The sequence below is a fragment of the Hemitrygon akajei genome, chromosome 7 (assembly GCF_048418815.1).
Source record: "Hemitrygon akajei chromosome 7, sHemAka1.3, whole genome shotgun sequence".
Taxonomy (NCBI): Eukaryota; Metazoa; Chordata; class Chondrichthyes; order Myliobatiformes; family Dasyatidae; genus Hemitrygon; species Hemitrygon akajei.
The window spans coordinates 114,460,736-114,479,885 of record NC_133130.1 but is presented as its reverse complement, the minus strand read 5'-3'; the positions used below and the strand labels follow the sequence as shown (position 1 = coordinate 114,479,885).

The window sequence follows — 19,150 nt, the reverse complement described above, 5'->3', positions numbered from 1 at the left end:
CCCAACCTGCACAAGTCATTCCAAGCCAACAAGTGAGCCAGATCGTCAGTATTTCTGAATAACTGAATGCCAGTTTTGGAGTTTTACTTTATATGAATTGCTTGAACCAATGTTTTGAAGGTAGAGTTGCCAGATTTTCTGATGTCTCAAGGCGCAGCATCCATCATTAAGGCCCTCACCATCCAGGACAAACCCTCCTTTCATTACTACCATCAGGGAGGTGGTAAATGGGCCGAAAGAGGCAGACGCAACATTTTAGGAACAGCTTCTTCCCCTCTGCCATCATATTCATTAAAGGTTCAAGAACCCATTAACACCATTTTGCTTTTTCCTTTTGCACATTTTACATTCCTTATTGTTGGTGTTATTGATTGCTGCTGAGTCGTTCGTCGACTCATGTTGACCCTATGGATAGTGTTTTTGTCGAAAGATACGCAAGTAGATTGCCAGGCCTTTTTACCATGCAGATACTGCTGCTGCCCAGATGGATTCAAACTCAGAATCATCCACCTTAAAGTCCAGTGCTCATGTACTACACCACAGGCCTGCCCACTTCTCACTTAAGTATTGCACTGCTGCCACAAAAGAACAAATTTCACATGTCAGCGATAATAAATTTACTTTGAATGAAAGTAATCCGTTCTTTTTGTAGTGTGTCTATTGGCACTATATTTTTAAATATATTTCTTATTGTAATGTTGTAATTTATGTATAAATTTGTATTACTACAACTTAAGAGGCAGTATTTCCAAGAAACATGTTTTAATCACAAGATACAAAACCGCAAGTCAATGCTTTATAACCACAAAGAGTATTCCAATTCTGCCAAAACCATGAATAAAGTTAACTGAACATCAATATATTTTAATCAATTTGAAACTGAAAGTCAATGCTACAAAATCTGGAGATATTTTATAGTAATAGTTCTGGTACCCATATACCATTTCATCTCCACAAAATGAACAAATTTAAATTTCAAACCTGCAATCCAGATCTCTCATGCTGGATCCATTGTTTCACATCTTGTTATTTCAACTTCACAAGTGCTGATTGATGCACACTGCCCACTAATACAATACTCATGCAGGTACAGTACAGTCAAAACAATTGCTGTTAAAATGCCACTTATGAAAAGTACAGGACAATTTGATCAATACTTCCTGAAACATCTTAAAGATTTTCTCAAAAAGTCTAACTCATCAACAGGCAAAGAACCCACTGAAACAAGTGCTGAAATGACCTGACATGTAATTAACATTCAGCACGATTTTGATAAGAGCCACAACTGATTGATATAGTTTATCTATTCACCAAAATTATGAATTTGACAAACATATATTTTCCTAATTGGCAAAGAAGTCATAACTGATCATGATCTTCCCATCTACTTCATAAATTAATAGAGAAATTCCACTGCCTAATTTTTGCAGCATCTCAAAAAATATCTAAGTAACACAAATCAATTTCCACTAATTTATTATAAAAATACATATATGCCACCATATTCTGCCCTGAGATTCATTTTCTTGTGGACATTCATAGTAAGTACAAAGAAACAATAGAATCAATGAAAAGCTGCATACAAAGACTGATAAGTAATATGCAAAAGTCAACAAATTGCACAAAATAATTCTCAACTTCCGGGACACCTTCTACAACGAACTCGAAGCAGCAGCTTGATGTACACAATTAAATATTCCTGCTTTGGCCTGGTACAGCTGAGAATCACAATTGTATCAAAGGTTTGTACCTTTAATAAAGATGTTTTAATCCGATTGAACAATCTATTACTGCTTAAAGCCAACAGAAATAATGCTGACTGTGACCACACACTATCCCCGCAAGGTGGCAGCAGAAACATGGCTATAGTTCTGAGCTATTAGTGCATTTTAAAAAACAAGGTTTTCGACACCCAAGACCGATCATCTTTCTGGCAAACATATAGTCTCTGGTAAATAAAATTAAAGATCTCAGAGCTAGGGTGACATTAGAACTGCTTGCACCCTTTGTTTCACAAAATCCTGACTAACCCCTTCCATCAACACACACAAGATGCTGGTGGAACGCAGCAGGCCATGCAGCATCTATAGGAGAAGCGCTGTCGACGTTTCGGGCCGAAACCCTTCGTCAGGACTAACTGAAAAAGTCAAACCCCTTCCGTACTGGATGCGGTGATTCAAATTGACGGGGTCACTGTACTCCATCAGGATATGACTATCAAGTTACTCAAAAGCTGAGGTAGAGGTGTATGCCTCATGATCAATTCTTCTTGGTCACAAATGTGTCAGTGATGTACGAATTCCACTCACCGGACATGGAAAACCTTGCAATGAAGTGTCGTTCATTTTACCTGCTGCAGGGGTTTTCAGCAATCTTTTTTGTAGTGATGTACATTCCACCTTACGCCAATGTCAAATAGACTCTAGACGATCTGAGCGATGTGATCGACAGGCATGGAACACCACACCCTGATGTCTTCCCCATCATTGTGAGAGATTTTAACCAAGTTTCTAAATAATTATCATCAACAAATCACTTGTAGTACCAGAGGAAACAACACACTGGATGACTGTTACACCACCAGCAAAAGTGCTTACCGTGTCATCCCATGCCCACACTTTGGAAAGTCTGATCACCTGGTTGTACACCTGCTCGAGTATAATCAGACACGGAGGATTGCACCACCAGTAGTGAGGATCAAGGTATGGAGAAGGGAAGCACAGGAGCACCTACAGGACTGCTTTGAATGGGTGGACTAGACTGTATTTAGGGATTCGTATTTGAGACTGGATGAGCACACTGCAGTTGTTACCAACTTCATTAAAACGTGTGGATGAGTGTGTGCCTATGAGAACATACTGTACATTCCCAAACCAAAAGCCATGGATGAACCAGGAGGTTTGTCATCTGCTGAGTGGTACTTCTGTGGAATTTAAGTTGAGCAACCCAGGTCTGTACAAGGAAACAGGCATGACTTGCAGAGCACTATTTCAAGAGTGAAGAAACAATTCTGAGCAAGGTTGGCAGGGTTTGCAGGACATTACTTCCCACAAAGCGAAACCCAATAGCATGAATAGCAGCAAAGCTTCACGACCAGACGAGCTCAATGCCTTTTGAAATGGAGAATACAAATACAGCTGTAAGGATCCCTACTGCACCCGGTGACTCACTCAGCAGCAGGTCCTGATGGAGTGCCTGGTAAGGCTATGAAAACTTGTGCTAATCAACTGGCGGGGTTATTCCCATCTGCTTCAAAAAGGGCAACAATTATACCAGTGCCAAAGAGTAGTGTGAGCTACCTTAACGACTTTCTTACAGTAGCAGGCACATCTACAGTGATAAAATGCTTTGAGAGGTCACTCACGACTAGAATCAACTCCTACCTCAGCAAGGACATAAGCAAACTGCAGTGGGTCTATTGCCACAATAGGTCTACAGCAAATACAATCTCAATGGCTCTCCACATGGCCACAGACAATACAAATACCTGTGTCAGGACACTGTTGAATGTCTATAGCTCAGCATTTAATACCAGCAGTCCTACAATCCTGATCAAAAAAACTACAGAACCTGGGCCTCTGTACCTCCCAGTGTAATTCAACCAGAAGACCACAATTTGGTCTTATTATCACGGTTTGGTGATAATATCTCCTCCTCACTGACAATCAACTTCAGTGATGTGTACTTAGCCCACTGCTCTACTCTCTCTATATACCCATGACTATGTGGCTAGGCATAGCTGAAATGCCATCTTTAAATTTGCTGATGATACAATCATTACTGGCAGAATCTCAGATGGAGACAAAAGGGTGTACAGGAGCAAAACAAAAGTATGACACAGCAACAATGCAAGTAAGACCAAAGAGCTGATTGTGGACTTCAGTAAGGGTAAGACGAGAGAACACAAACCAATCCTCAAAGCCATCAGAAGTAAAGAGAGCAGTTTCAAGTTCCTGGGTGTTATTATCTCCGAACGTTTAACCTGGTCCCAATATATCAATGCAGCTCCAAAGAAGGCACGACAGCGGCTATATTTCATTATGAGTTTGAAGAGATTTGGTTTATCACCAAAGACACCCAAAAATTTCTACAGATGCATCTTGCAGAGCATTCTGACAGGCCTTTATCAGTGTTTGGTATGGGGGGGGGGGGGCTATGGCACAGGATTGAAAGCCACAAAAAAAATTGGAAAATTAGTCAGCTCCATCATGGGTACAAGCCTCCATAGTTACCAAGATATCTTCAAAGAATGATGCCTCAGAAAGGTGGTGTCAATTAAGGACTCCCGTTGCCCAGGACATGCCCTCTCTTCATTGTTACAATCAGGAAGACATACAGAAGCCCAAGGCACGCTCAGCAATTTAGGACAGCTTCCTCGCCTCTGCCATCTAATTTTTAAATGGTGAGTGAAGTTGAATGAGGTTTTCCCTTTGGTCAAGAGCCTGACATTGAGGGGCAATAACTGTTCCCAAACCTCAATTCTGGAAAACTCCTATCCACTGCCACAAAACTCTAGTTCCCTTACTTCTATCCCCTACCCAAGATCCACAAAAGTGTAGGCCTATTGTCCCTGCTTTCTACTGCCCACTGAACTCGTGTCTTCATACCTCAATTTCATTCTATCCTTCTTGGTTTAATGCCTTCCCACCTACCTCCATGACAATTCTCGTGCTCTCAAACTCATTAACTTTCAATTCCCTAGCCTTGGATATCCACTCTCCATACACACTTATCCTCCACCAAGGAGGCCTTAAAGCTCTCTGCTTCTTTCTCAACAAAGGACGGAACCAATGCCACCACCACCCTCCTCCATGTGACAGAACTGATCTCCACCCTCAACTTCTTCAGCTCCTCCCACTTTCTCCAGACTTGAGGGGCAGCCATGGGCAAACTCTTGGGCCACAGCTATGCCTGCCCAACTGGCTACATAGAACAATCCATGTTCCAAGCCTTCCCCGGGAATGCTCTCCAAACTCTTCCTCCGTTACACTGACATCTGCATTTGTGCTACTTTATGCACCCATGCTGAGCTCATCAATTTCATCAACTTTGCCTCTGCTTCCACCCTGCCTTAAATTCACTTGGTCTATTTCTCGATCTCTCTGTCTCCATCTCTGGAGGCAAACTATCGCCAACTTTAAAAAAAAATCTAAACCTACCCATTCCTACAGTTATCTTGACTATACCTCTTCCCACCACATCTCCTGTAAAAATGCTATTCCCTTTTCTCAGTTCCTTCACCTGTTCCCAGGATATCACAGTTGTCTTCCTTCAAAGGACAGGGTTTCTCTTCCGCCACTATTTGTGCTGCCCTCATTCACACCTCTTCCATTTTCTGAACATCCGCACTCACACCAGCTGCCTTAACAGCGAGTTCCTTAGCTACCACCCCTTGAGCTGTCATCCTCCACAACTTCCGCCATCTCTAAAGTGATCCCATCAAACATATCTTTACCCCCTCTCTCTGTTTTCCACAGGGATCGCTCACTTCATGATTCCCTTGTCCATTCAGCCCTCCCCACCTGGCACTTATCCCCACAAGCAAGCAAAGTGCTACATCTGCTCATTTAACTCCTCCCTCAGCTGCATTCAACCCAAAATGTCCTTCCAGGTGAGGCAACACTTGGCCTCATCGTCAAGCACCTGTGCTCCATCTGCCAAAAGTGGGACTTCCTGGTGACCAAACATTTCAATTCCCATTCTGACATGTCAGTCCATGACCTCCTCTTGTGTCAAGAAGTCACCCTCAGGGTGCAACACCTTATATTCTGCATGGGCAGCTTCCAACCTGACGGAATAAATATCAATTACTCCTTCTGGTAAAAAAATGTTCCCTCCGCCTCCCCTCTTCTTTTGACTCCCCACTCTGGGTCTCTTATCTCTTCCCACCTGCTCATCAGCTCCTTCTGGATCCCCTCCACTTGTCCTTTCTCCCATAGTCCACTCTCCCCTCAGATTCTTTCTTGTTCAACCTTTTACCTTCCCCCCCCCACCTGGCTTCACCTATCATCTTCTAACTGGCCTCCTTCCCCTCCCCCCAATTTTTTATTCTAGCTTCTTCCCCATTCCTTTCCAGTCCTGAAGAACGGTCTCAGCCCTAAACAGCGACTGTTTATTTATTTTGCTAGCTGCTGTCTGCCCTCCAGCATTTTGTGTGCATTGCTTTGTTTCTCCAACATCTGCAAAATTTATTGTGTTTAATATTATTTCGCAATTTTGAGAGCACTTTATTTTTCTCCTCTGTTGACCATGTACCAACCCCAAAGTTCCATCTCGGAATTTAAGTAAATTTCTAGAGTGTGGAGAACATTAATTACTATCTGGTATGGAGAGGCCACCACACAGCATCAGAAAAAGTCGCAGAAATTTGTAAACTCAGCCAGCTCACAACCATCATTAAAGATCCCCATCACCCAGGACATGTCCTCATCTCATTACTAGCACCAGAGAGAAAATACATGTATGCATGATGGAATGGCAGATCAGACTCAATGGGCCAAGTGGTCTAATTCTGCTCCTATGTTTTGTACGCACACACACACACGCACACGTCAGTCTTTGGCTCAAAAGGCTTGGGCAAATACAGGCAGAGGTTCTAAGTAAGTGCTCTTAAGTTCTGTTTTCTGTTAGTACATTGCGAGTGTGCTGAGAATGGATCCAGAGTTAATGATATGCTCTTTGTGAGATATCTGAGAACTTTGAGAGATTTCCAGTCTCCCTGAAAACTACTTCTGCACAAAGTGCACCTTACTTCAGCTCCTTAGAGACCATGTGAAGGATCTGGAGCTGCAGCTGGACAACCTTCAACTCATACAGGACAATCAGGTAATTGATAAAAGCTAAAGGGAGGTAGTCACCCCTAATTTGCAGGAGGCAGGACCCTGGATGACTGTCAGGAGAGAGAAAAGGTATAGGCAGCCAGTGCATAGTAGCCCTATGGTCATTCCCCTCAATAGTAAGTACACCACTTGGGTGTTGTTGGGGGGCGGGGGGGTGGTAAAATGACTTACCAGGGAAAGCTAGTGAGGGCACTGAGTCTGTCTCTGTGGCTCAGAAGGGAAAAGGAGAAGAGGAGGAGTGCAGTAACGATAGGGCTTTTTATAGAGGTGAAAGGGACAGCTGGAGAGCAAGTTGTCTCCCAAGTGCCAGGGATATCCCAAATCAGCTCCACAGCATTCCAAATGGGAAGGGTGAACAGCCAGAACTTGCGGTACATATAGATACCAATTACATAGGTAGGGAAATGGAGGGGATCCTGAAGAGAGAATATAGTGAGTTAGACAAAAGGCTGAAAAGCCTGACCTCCAGGGGAGTAATCTCTGGATTGTGGCCTCTGTCACACATCAATGGGGGGTGGGGGGGGGAAGAGAATAGAGTGATTTGACAGATGAATGCAAGGCTGAAGAATTGGTGCGGGGGCAGAGTTTTAGATTTCTGGATCATACAGACCTCGTCTGGGGAATGTATGAGTTCTATAATAGGGACATTAATATGAGGGGGATCAATATCCTTGCGGACAGATTTGCTAGAACTGCTGGGGATGGCTTAATCTAATTTGGCAAGGGGGTGGGCACCAGAGTGATATGGTGAAGGATGGGGATGTTGGTATGCAGTGTCTAGTGAGACAATGAGGAAGGACAAGCAGATGATGGGGCAAAATTGCAGTTAATGGGATGAGGTGAAGTGTAACATGGAGGCAAAAATCAAAAAAGGGGGATGAATACAGGACTGAAGGTATTATATGTGAATGCACACAGTATATAGAATAAGGTAGATGATCATAGAGCAAAAACGAGGAAATCTGCAGATGCTGGAAATTCAAACAACGCACAAAATGCTGGTGGAACACAGCAGGTCAGACAGCATCTATAAGAAGCACTGTCGACGTCTCGGCCCGAAACGTCGACAGTGCTTCTCCTTATATGTGCTGCCTGGCCTGCTGTGTTCCACCAGCATTTTGTGTGTGTTGAGATGATCATAGAGATTGGCAGCTATGATGTTGTGGTCATCCCCAAGTCACAGCTGAAAAATTCCCATAGTTGGGAATTTAACATCCACAGACACACATTCTATCAAAAGAACAGGGAAGTAGGCAGAGGGAATGAGGTGGCTCTGTTGGTAAAAAAAAAGAAATCAAATCCTTAGAAAAAGGTGACACAAGATCAGAAGATGCAGAATCCTTACAGGTAAATTGCAAGGGTAAAAAGATCCTGATGTGAGTTACATACAGGCCTCCGAATAGTAGCCAGGTTGTGGACTACAAATTCAAATGGAGATAGAAGAGGCACGTAAAAAGGACAATGTTACGATAGTCATGGGGGATTTCAATATGCAGGCAGATTGGGAAAAGCAGGCTGGTTCTGTACCCTGAGAGGAAGAATTTGTAGATTTTCTACAAGATGGCTTTTTAACAGCAGCTTGTTGCTGAGCCCACTAGGAGAAAGGTAGTGCTGGATTGGGTGTTGCGCAATGAACCAGATTTGATGAGGGAGCTTAAGGTAAAGGAGGCAGTGATCATAATATGGTAGAATTCACCCTGCAGTTTGAGAAGAAGTTAAAACTCGGATTTATCAGTATTACAGTGGAGAAAAGGGATGATAGAGGAGCTGGTCGAAGCTGATTGAAAGGGGACACTAGCAGCAATGACAGAAGAACAACAATGGCTGATTGGCATTTGCTGTGGACCTGTTGCTCCGGTAGGCAAATTGGAGTGGATCCAAGTTGCTTCTCAGGCATTTGGTATGTTTCATCACAACCTCTCAAAACATTATCACTGTGGATCCAAGTGCGACTTACCACACTGGGGTTAAAGATCTCAGTGAACACTCCAGCCAAAAGATCTGCACAGGTCTTTAGTGCTTGGCCAGATACCCCATCTGGGCCAGATGCTTTTCGCAAGTTCACCCTCCTAAAGGCTGCATGTACCCTGGCCTCAAGACACTGAAATCACAGATACATTGGGGATGGCAGGAATTCATAGATTCCTCCATGTTTTGACTATCCGACTGCATTTGGAAAATTGTGAGCAGTTCTGAGCCTCTTAACTAAGAGGATGTGCTTGCATTGGAGAGAGTCCACAGGAGGTTCATGAGAACGATCCCAAAAAATGAAAAGGTTAACATATCAGGGGCATTCGATGGCTCTGGGCCTGTATTCCCTAGGGACATTCAATGGCTCTAGGCCTGCGTTCCCTGGATTTTAGAAGAACGGGGGGGGGGGGGGGGGATATCTGAATGAAACATATCAAATATTGAAAGGCCTAGATAAGAGTGAATTTTTCCTAAAGTGGGGGGAGTCTAGGGCAAGTGGAACAGCTTCAGAATAGAGTGACATCCAATGAGAACAGAGATTAGGAAAAAATCTCTAGTCAATGGGTGATGTATCTGTAGAATTCAATGTCACAGCTGGCTGTGCAGGCCAAGTCATCGGGCAAAGATCAACAGGCTCGTGATTAATCAGGACATCAAAGGCAATGTGGAGAAGGCAGGAGAATGGAGTAGAGGGGGGATGTCAATAAGCCATAATGGAATGGCAGGTACGAATGACCTAATCCTGCTATGTCTTATGGTATCTCACGTTTCTTAATACAATTTATAGTATATCGTATGTATTGCACTGTACAACAACTGCCTCAAAACAAATTTCAGGACATGTCAGTGATAAAGCCCGATTTCGAAGGAATGGCTGCTAAAATTCTGATACTACAGGCAAAGGGAAACAAGAAAACCATACAGAATTCTCTTCCATCTTGTGCAGAAGTAAGTTTTGCACATTCCATTAAAACAGTAAATTACAGAATATCTACACTGAGGGATTTTCGTTTAAAAAGTGGAGTCAAAACGAGTAGTAAATATGGAAGAACATTACATAAATGAATTGTCATTTGGTCATGGGAAATGGTAGAAAGAGCTTACCTCATGGATTCAATACCAAGCACCTTAAACAATAATAAAGAGCACTGGAAAATACACATGTACACTTATTCGCAGCTAATGAAGTGCAGCAGAAAAGAGAATGTAATCTGATCTGCTAAAGTACAACCTGCAATCTACTTAAGAGCCCCACTGGCAGGAATCCAACAGCAGATTCTGCAAACCACATGCTCAGCTCAGGATCACTGCATGAGAAACCTGGGAGAATCAGGCTCATTAATGAGGATTACAGACAGTCTGATGATGCTGGAAATCTGAAACAGGAAAGACTCAACATATCAGATCAATGTTAGCTCAACTCTGCACCTCCTCCCACAGATACAGCCTAATCTGAGAAATTTCCAGTATTCTCTCACTTCAATTACAAAATGCCTACATTAAGGGATGGATGACTCAGAAGTTACATTAAATCTCTAAACACAATTATAAATGCAAAATTCATGTCAACCCCAAGGCAAATACAGTGGTCAGTTATATATTGTTTTCACACAAATTAGTCAAATTTTCAGCAGAAATTATATACAATTTCAATTGGTGGACTTTGGGAAAAAAAAGCTCTGAATCTCACCAGGAGAGTGCAAGCGCAAGAAAATTGAGGTTTCGGTCTCATGACTTGCAGGAACACAGTACTGACACCCCTAGCCAGTAGTACAATCAAGCACTGCGTCTTAGCCAAACAAATTCTGTGAATACCTCTCAGGTAATTTCTTTTAAAAAAAGTGTGAAATATTTAAAAGTCTGACTGGAGCCCTTGAAACCACTGAAGCTTTAATGGCAAGTAATATTCAACCTTCTCGTTTCAGATAGAAGCAACCGATCTAATTGAATAAACGCTTCAACTCTGTCACAAAACTCTTGGCACCAGGCAATCATCGTCTCTTCCCCATAGGCCCCCGAGACCTGGACTACGTATTGCAAGCAACTCAATTCATTCGATAACGCTACCTCTTCAAGGTCTTCCAAATTTAACAGAAAGATAAACAAACTGATGCCAATGCTCTCTACAGGACAACATCCCCAGCACTGAAACCTTCATTACACTCAGCCGGTTTCACACAGCAAACCCTTGTTTTTCACATGACACTAATTCCTGAAATAAACACTGTACAAAATCATTACAGAAAGGATTACCAGGTCAAAGATTCAAGGGCATGCTCAAAACCTTTGAAAAATGTGCACCAAGTTATAGAAGCACAATTAGGCTATTCAGCCCATTTAGTTGCTCTGCCCATTCCATTTCTCCCATCAATCCATTCTCCTGCCTTCTCCCCATAACCTTTGACACCTTTTACTAATCAAGAACCTATCAACTTCAGCTCTCAATATACCCATGACTTAGCCTCCACAGCCATCTGTGGCAATGAATTCCACAGAGTCACCACACTTTGGCTAAAGAAATATCTCATCTCTGTTCTAACTCCACCCCCCATATCTCTAATGGTTACTATGAATGAATTCCTGACCTTATAACACAAAAGGGGAGAAAAAATATTTTGATTTGCACTGAAAACCTTGTCCATGCACCAAGAGCACACAGAAGCCTTGCACAAACAGCAGGAATACACCATCTTACAGATGACCCACCAGTTTAGTCAGATACCTATAATTCCATTTAGAGTCTGCAGTCCCTGTGTTAGCAGATTCAGAATCAGCCAACATCGACAAGTACACTGAAAATCTCATTATTCCTCTTTTGCAACGTAGTAATTTTTTTGTTGCCACAAAACAACAATGAGATTCATGAGTTCATTGTCAACTCAGAAATCTAATGGCTATGGGGAAGGAGCTGTTTCTAAGACACTGAGTGTGGGTCTTCATGCTTCCAATTCAGCCATCTCAGGTCCTTTAAGTCAACCGTGATGCCGAGGGTTGACAAAGGCTGATTAAATGACAGAGAGGACTTCAGTGCATAACCTCATCTAGAAGTATTATTTTCTTAGAAGTCTGACAACTCTAAAGACTAAAAGGTGGCACGGTAGCTTAGCAGCTGCCTGCAAACGCTATTGCAACGCAGGTGATCCGATTCAATTCCTGCCGCTGTCTGTAAGGAGCTTGCATGTTCTCCCTGTGACCATGAGGGTTTCCTCGCACATTCCAAAGATGTACAAGTTAGTAGGTTAATTGGTCTCATGGTGTAATTGGTCAGTGTGGGTGGAAGGGCCTGTTACCGTGCTATATCTCCAAACAAAATAGAATACAGCCAGACACACAGTGGCTCCTCAAGCAATTTCAGGTGTTATGGATTCGGGCAACAACAAATATATGAGTTAGGCAGGGGTTTTTATAACAAATAACACGTTTATTAAACACTGAAAACAAACCCCCCAAAAGTAAACAAAACACTAACGTAACCGGAAATCAGCTGCTGTGCGGCAGCCTAAACAGTTCTTAAAGCAATGAAGCTTAAACAGTTCTTAAAGCGATGTTGCAAAAACAGTTCTTCAAAGTAGTATTGCCAAAAGTTCAAAATGCTCACAGTCCATTTAAGGGAGAGACTTTTAAAGACGATTTAAACTCTCTTTTCCGTCGTGTTGCTTCGGTTCCCAAGATCGAACTTTTTCCCACGAAGAATTTACGAAACGAAACGGCTTAAAGGCACTGACCTTTCCTTTACAGAACTATTCCCAATCCTTTCTGCTATTTCGCAGGGATTAACACGAGAACAGTCAACGAATTCCTTCCGAATAAGGATCAAACAAGGTCGAACCTGTTTCACCGTCGAAATCGATTCTCCTCGATCTTTAACTCCCGAACTCCAATCTTCACTCTCCATTGATTCTCAACTAGCAGTGTTATAAAGAAACTGCTGGCAATGACCTTTTAAACTTTAGGCATTAGATAAAACTTCATCTTTCAACTAAACTGCATCATAACATTAAATCACGCAGCGGCATGAAGTCAACATGGCAAATCCAGCCACGAACTGCCCCTCCTCACGGGGAGGGGTCCTCCTTTTATACCCTGTAAAAAAAAACCTGTCACATGACCTCTACTGGCGGGAAAATGACGTCACTCCACCATCACAAGACCATTACCTCAAGTCCAGTATAGCTTCAATCCCAGTCACGTGACAAGGGTACCACTGTCACGTGTCACAAGTACGTAACACAGGCATCATGAAGCAAATGAAGTTGAAGATTGAAAACAGTCACATGAAATTTCTGTGGGGGGAGGAAATCTGTTACCTACACCACTTCCCCAGAAATTTCACCAATTCCGTACAGAAGTTACAACAAGGGCTGAGGAGAAGCATTGCAGAAATTCTCTGATGCTTTAGGTCATCTCTTAGTCTTATAAACACGTCAAAGACGATTTGATCCATACGAGACAAAAAAATAAATTCAAGCTTATGAAATAGGAGTGCTCAGAGTGCATTGAGAGAGAACATCCCCTTTCCAAGGATTTAGTCCAAAATAAGAAAAAGATTCTCAGCAACTTCCCTTTTTCTTTCACTTCTGCACAAGTTGCTTGTGACACGCAATCTGACATTTTTAATGAATTTAATCATTGCATACAAGCAACTTACAATCATCAAGGACGAAGAGCTTCTCAGGAAAGAAACACTATAATAGAGTACAAAACTAGTTGTTACACCTTTACAACAGCAAACTGTCACAGCTCAGAGCAGCTGCCTCACATCTCAAACCAAATTGGTTCAATGCTGACCTCTGGTGATGTCCACGTGCAGTCTGCATGACCTCCCTGTGACCACAAGGTTCTCCTCTAGATATTCCAGCTTCTGTGCCCCAAGAGACAAACAAGTTGGTGGGTAAATGGTGTAGGTGAGTAACAGAATCTGGGATGGGGGTGAGAAATTGAGAAGTTGGATGGGTGTATTTGAAATGAATGTGGGAAAACAGAATGGGTTTTGTTTACAGTGCTTTTTCAATATTGTACTGTATGACCTTTGACACAGGCAAGAACAAGTGTCAACAACAGACAAACAGATTTGAAATAATTACAAAGTCAGGAAAAGAATGAAAATAAAATTAAACTGAACTAGGTGACTTGGATTAAGACAGCCAACTGCATCTGTTATTAAGCTTCCACCACATCTAATAAGATACAGACAATTCAACAGTAGTTATGAAGATTGCTATTTTGTTTGTTGGAAAGCAAAAAAGAATGCATGAAGCTTTTTTCCAGTGAACATTGACAGAACAATTTAATTCTTCAGGAAAGCAACAGTGGCTCAGCACATTTTGTGTGATGTGCAAACACCTACTGCTTCAAGGAATTGATTTATTGCGAAGGGAATGAAAATCTTCAGCGGCTTAACAAAATATCAGGAAATAATTACTTTTTATTAATTGGGTCTCATTCAATACACTAATATCAGTGTGGTCAGATCTACCCATAAAATAGTCCAACTCAACCTACCTTTATTCAACAGGTAAGACACTAACTAGGAATAAACTTTCCAATTTCAAAACCTAACCACTACCCTGATTATGGGTTACAGAGAAAAACTTAAATGTTTTAATTGGCATTATTCTATTTCAAGGTATAAAAATAACATCTGAGATAATACAACTCATTCCCTCTTCTCAGATCAAAGGAGTATACCAAAATAACTCAACAATGGCACATCTAATGTTTATTGAAAGCTGAGTAGGTTCACTGAAAATGCCTGTTATCTGAACAGAATTCTCAGTCAAATTCATAAATACTGCCACACATTGATTAGTACAGTCACTTCAGTTTTGAAGCTTCCAATGCACAAGTTCTAGCACCTTAAAAACAAGCAACATAATCACCCATCTGATGCCACCAGATATAGGAGCAGAATTAGACTATTTGGCCCATCGAGTCTGCTCCACCATTTCATCATGGCTGATCCAATTTTCTTCTCAGCTCCAATCTCCTGCCTTCTCCCCGTATCCCTTAATGCCCTGATTAATCAAGAATCTATCAACCTCTGCCTTAAATATACCCAATGACAGTCTCCGCAGCCACCTGTGAGAACAAATTCCACAAATTCACCACTTAGGCTAAAGAAATTCCTCCTCATTGCTGTTCTAAAAGGATTTTAGAAATATAGAACAACGAGTTAATTACTACTGGCTCTAAATCCTGGAACTCGCCACAAAACAATGGGGTAGATCTTTTATCACACAGGCTGCGGCAACTCATCACTAGTTCTCAAGAATAATTACTGGTTTTGCCAGTGACTTTCCACCCAGCATACACGTAGCTTATTCGGGTTTGGTCATTATCAATAAACAAATCTAAAGAGCTACTATTAAAGCAAAAGGCCCTGTCTCCATTTGCTTGCATCCCAAATCCATTTGCCAACATCCATCTACAACTCAGGGTGAAGTAAACGTGCCCGTCACACCCCAGAAACAATCCAAAACGTAAGTAAATGTGACCTTCACACCCGGGTATACATAAAGTGAGAATATACAGCACTCTCACAGTCCAGAGTAATGTGTCCCATTCTCACACCAGAAGGAGTCCAGGGTAAAATTAAATGCCCCCCCCCCCTTACACTCCAGGGAGGATCGAGAAGGGAAATAAACAAGACCCTCTCACTCCAAATAGAATTTAGAATAAAAACGTAGCCCCTCACACTGCAAGAGAGAATCTAGAAAAAAATGTGCCCCTCACAACCCAGAGGGTGCTTACAGTAAATGTAAAGATGCCGCTCGCGTAATTTAAGTCGAAGATAAATGCATCTCTCGCACCAACTTTCACGAACTTTTAGCCTTCTCCTCCATAGTCACTGGGCCTGCGCGGCACGACCGGTGCAGGCCGGGAGATGTAGTTCATGCCGCCCCTCCGGCCATGTCGGCCTGTTCACATTCCCCGCCCAACCCTCACCCCTCCCCACCGCCCGCCCAGCTCTCACCCTCCGCCGCGCGGCAGGATTCCCCGCAGGCGTAGCCCACCGTAGCTTCCGATCACCGCTGCAACGATTGTCCCCTGCAACCTCAGCTTGCATTCCCCGCCCCCCCAGCCGCTTTCCTACCTCCAAAAGTCTTCCCAGCGTAATGGCCGCCTGGGTCCCGCAACTAGATCGCGAGCCGCGCTCAGCGGGGGAGGGGGCAAGCGTGAAACGGGACTTCCGTCATCTCGCGAGACTACCCCAAAACATCCCCGCCTCCCTCCCCCACGCGCTTCTTCAAGCGTCTCCGCTGAGGGTGATGTTTTACTTCTCACGGGCGATCCCGACCGGCGTAGGGGTATCCTCTTTATTCCCCTACTCCGTCCCGTAAGATGACACCCAACGTATTCCTTGTCGCGCTAAATTACTTTTTAAGGACGTATTCTTCGGCCGGGCCCAATGATCTTTCAGGCAATGAAGGAGCGGCTACAATAGGGCGGAAAGACCCACGTGACCCAAGCACACCCACGTGGGTCGAAAGGTGACAGCCACTACTTCGGTGGGAAGACATGGCTTTGGGCGGAGATGTGAGCCTGAAAGGCAAGGATGCAGTGTTTTTGAAAATACTCAACTATCAGTCAGCTGGAAATCAAACGGTGGTTTGCTGCAACACACAAAGCTGCTGGTCAGGCAGCATCTGTGAGGGGAGAAACGCTTCAGGTCCAATGCATCAGAAGGTGTTGGTATTGACTTACACTTGACGGTACCGAGATTCAGTGGAAAGATCTTGTTTGCATGTCATCCAGACGGATAATGCCATAATCTATCTGTAAAACAAAAGTAAAAAGAAAACTGCAGAGCTAGTGCAGGTAGACAATAATCAGCAAAGGCCATGGTGAGTAGGTTGGGAGGTGAAGAGTTCATATTTATTCAACAGCTATGTTCAAAGGGCTGTTAACAGAATAGAATGTGTCCTAGCGTCGGGTGTAAATTGATTTGTTTATTTATTTATCCTGGCATTTTTCCCCTTTGTAGATGCTGCCTGACCTGCCAAGTTCATCCAGCATTTTGTGTGTGTTATATTGGTTTATTGTTGTATATGTATACACAGGCACATGGGTAATAGAAAACATAGGAGGATATGTGGTAGTGAAAGATTAGATTGATTGTAGAGTATTTTAAAGGGTCAGCATAACATTAGTGGTCTGAAGGGCCTGTACTATAATGTCATGTTCTATCTAGTGTATTAAAGTACAGTGAAGACTTGTATGCTGTTCATGTATATCAATTCATTACACCCTGCTTTAACGTGGTACAAGCGGAAACAATAACAATGCAACATAGTGTTACAGTTACAAAGTGCAATGCATGCTGACAATACTGTAACTACATGGCCACAACAAGATATATTATGAATTGCGGAGTCCATTTTCTCGTACTGAGGAGCCATTCAATAGATATAGCAGTGAGTTAGAAGCTGTCACTGAGCCTGGTGGTACATGCTTTCAGGTTTTTTGCAACTTCTGCCTGATAGGCAGGGAGAGAATAGAGAATGACCAAAGTGGACAAGTCATTGATTGTACTGGCTGCTTTCCTAGGCAATGGAAAATTATGGAGTCGTCTGTATTCATAACTCTTCAATTTTTTCTGGTCTCTGGCTGAGCAGTTTGCCATATCACGTGGTGTTGTATTTCTGCAGGATGTGAAGTACATTGGTGAGAATAATCCAGGACATGACAGAATTTCCTAGTTTTTGAGCAAGTTTGAGGTGCTGGTGTGCTTTCTTGGCCATAGCATCTGCCTGCTGGACCCAGAAGTAAGAACTTTTTTTTTAATTGCAGAGTAGGATAGAGAAGACAAAAGGAATAACTCTCAGTGTGAGGACAAGGTTGTTCATCTTAATCGACCAGGCTGTGAAACATAAAATAAAATCCAAGGTTCAAAGTAAATTTATTATCACAGTACAAATATGTCACCATTTACAACCCTGAGATTCTTTTTCTTGTGGGCTTTCACAGTAGTAGTAGTCTCTCGAAGTCCGAGGAAGACAGATGTGTTGCGCAGTCAACGTCAGTAGGCATGCATATGACTTCTGAGGCCGAAGTCCAAAGTGCAGATATGGTTGCAGATGGGGCAAGGAGCACCGTCTGTTGGGGCAGGAGCAGACTCCTTCCTGTGTCTTTCTTGACTCACCTTGAGGTGCTGCATGCGCCAGTTGGCTTAGCATTCACAGTAAGTACAGAGAAACACAATAGAATCAATGAAAAACCACACACAAGATGGACGACAACCAATGTACAAAGGAGCAAGCTCAATATACAAAACGAAAACAACAAATAAATAAAACAATAAGTATCGAGAACATGAGATGAAGAGTCACTGAAAGTGAGTCCATTGGTTGTGTTTTGTGAAGAGTCATTGAAAGAGTTGTGAAGAGTCACTGAAAGTGAGTCCATTGGTTGTGGGAACATTTCAGTGACGGGATGACTGAAGTTATCCGCTTCGGTTGATGAGCATTATGATTGAGGCGTAATAACTTCCTGAACCTGGTGCAGAGGCTATGGTACCTCTTCCCGATGGTAGCAGTGAAAAAAGAGCATAGCCTGGATGGTGGGGGCCCCTTGATGATGGATGCAGCTTTACTGGGCTATATCCACTACTGTTTGCAGACTTTTCCATTCAAGGGCATTAGTGTTTACATACCAGGCCATGATGTAACCAGTCAGTAAATTCTTCACCACACAAATATAGGTTCATCAGTTTTTGATGTGATGCAGAATCTTCGCAAGCTTCTAAGAAAGTAGAGGCTCTGCTGTGCTTACTTCATAATGCACCTGTGTGCTGGGCCCGGGACAGAGCCTCTGAAATGATAACACTGAAGAGTTTCCTCCATTCCCATCAATCACCACCATCTCGCAACACTTTGCATTGCCTGTGGTTGTAAGAGACTTTTTGGTAATGCAGTACCACTTCCCGTCTCACTTTCAACGGACACAAACAGCATTTCCAGGTGAAGCAACAAATCGTGTACTTCCTCCAATCTCATGTACCAAATTCACTGTTCACAATTCCACTTTGGAGAAACCAAACATGCATCGGGTGTCTGCTTTGAGGACCACCTGTACTTAGTTGATCACTGAGGCTAATCCTCAGTGTCCTTTTGTCTGACACTTTAACCTTTCATCCCTCTCCCACTTTACCTGTGGTGGACTGAGCTGTACCCACTACATTTTGCAGGCTTTTCCATTCCAGGGCATTGGTGTTTCCATTCTAGGCCATGATGCAACCAGTCAGGATACTATCCACCACATGGGGATATGTGGATGTACATGTAGATGGGGCAGTGTCAATGGAGACAGAACCTAAGGAAATATGGCCAACGAATAATCCA

The 19,150-nt window shown here is 42.9% G+C and overlaps 1 protein-coding gene across 10 annotated transcripts in view; it reads right to left on the bottom strand.

Moving 5' to 3' along the window:
* reps1 (RALBP1 associated Eps domain containing 1) overlaps nt 1-16,244 on the bottom strand; it is a 116,221-nt gene extending 99,977 nt beyond the window's left edge. For 2 of the 10 annotated variants that reach the window (XM_073051796.1, XM_073051798.1), the window contains exon 1: nt 15,904-16,088. The gene's annotated coding sequence lies outside the window, so the exon portion shown is untranslated. Of the gene's footprint in view, nt 1-15,560; nt 15,641-15,903; nt 16,096-16,187 lie in introns of those variants that run through there. The other 8 variants (XM_073051790.1, XM_073051792.1, XM_073051795.1 and 5 more) reach the window with 8 other exon arrangements.
* Nucleotides 16,245-19,150: the final 2,906 nt, after the last annotated feature.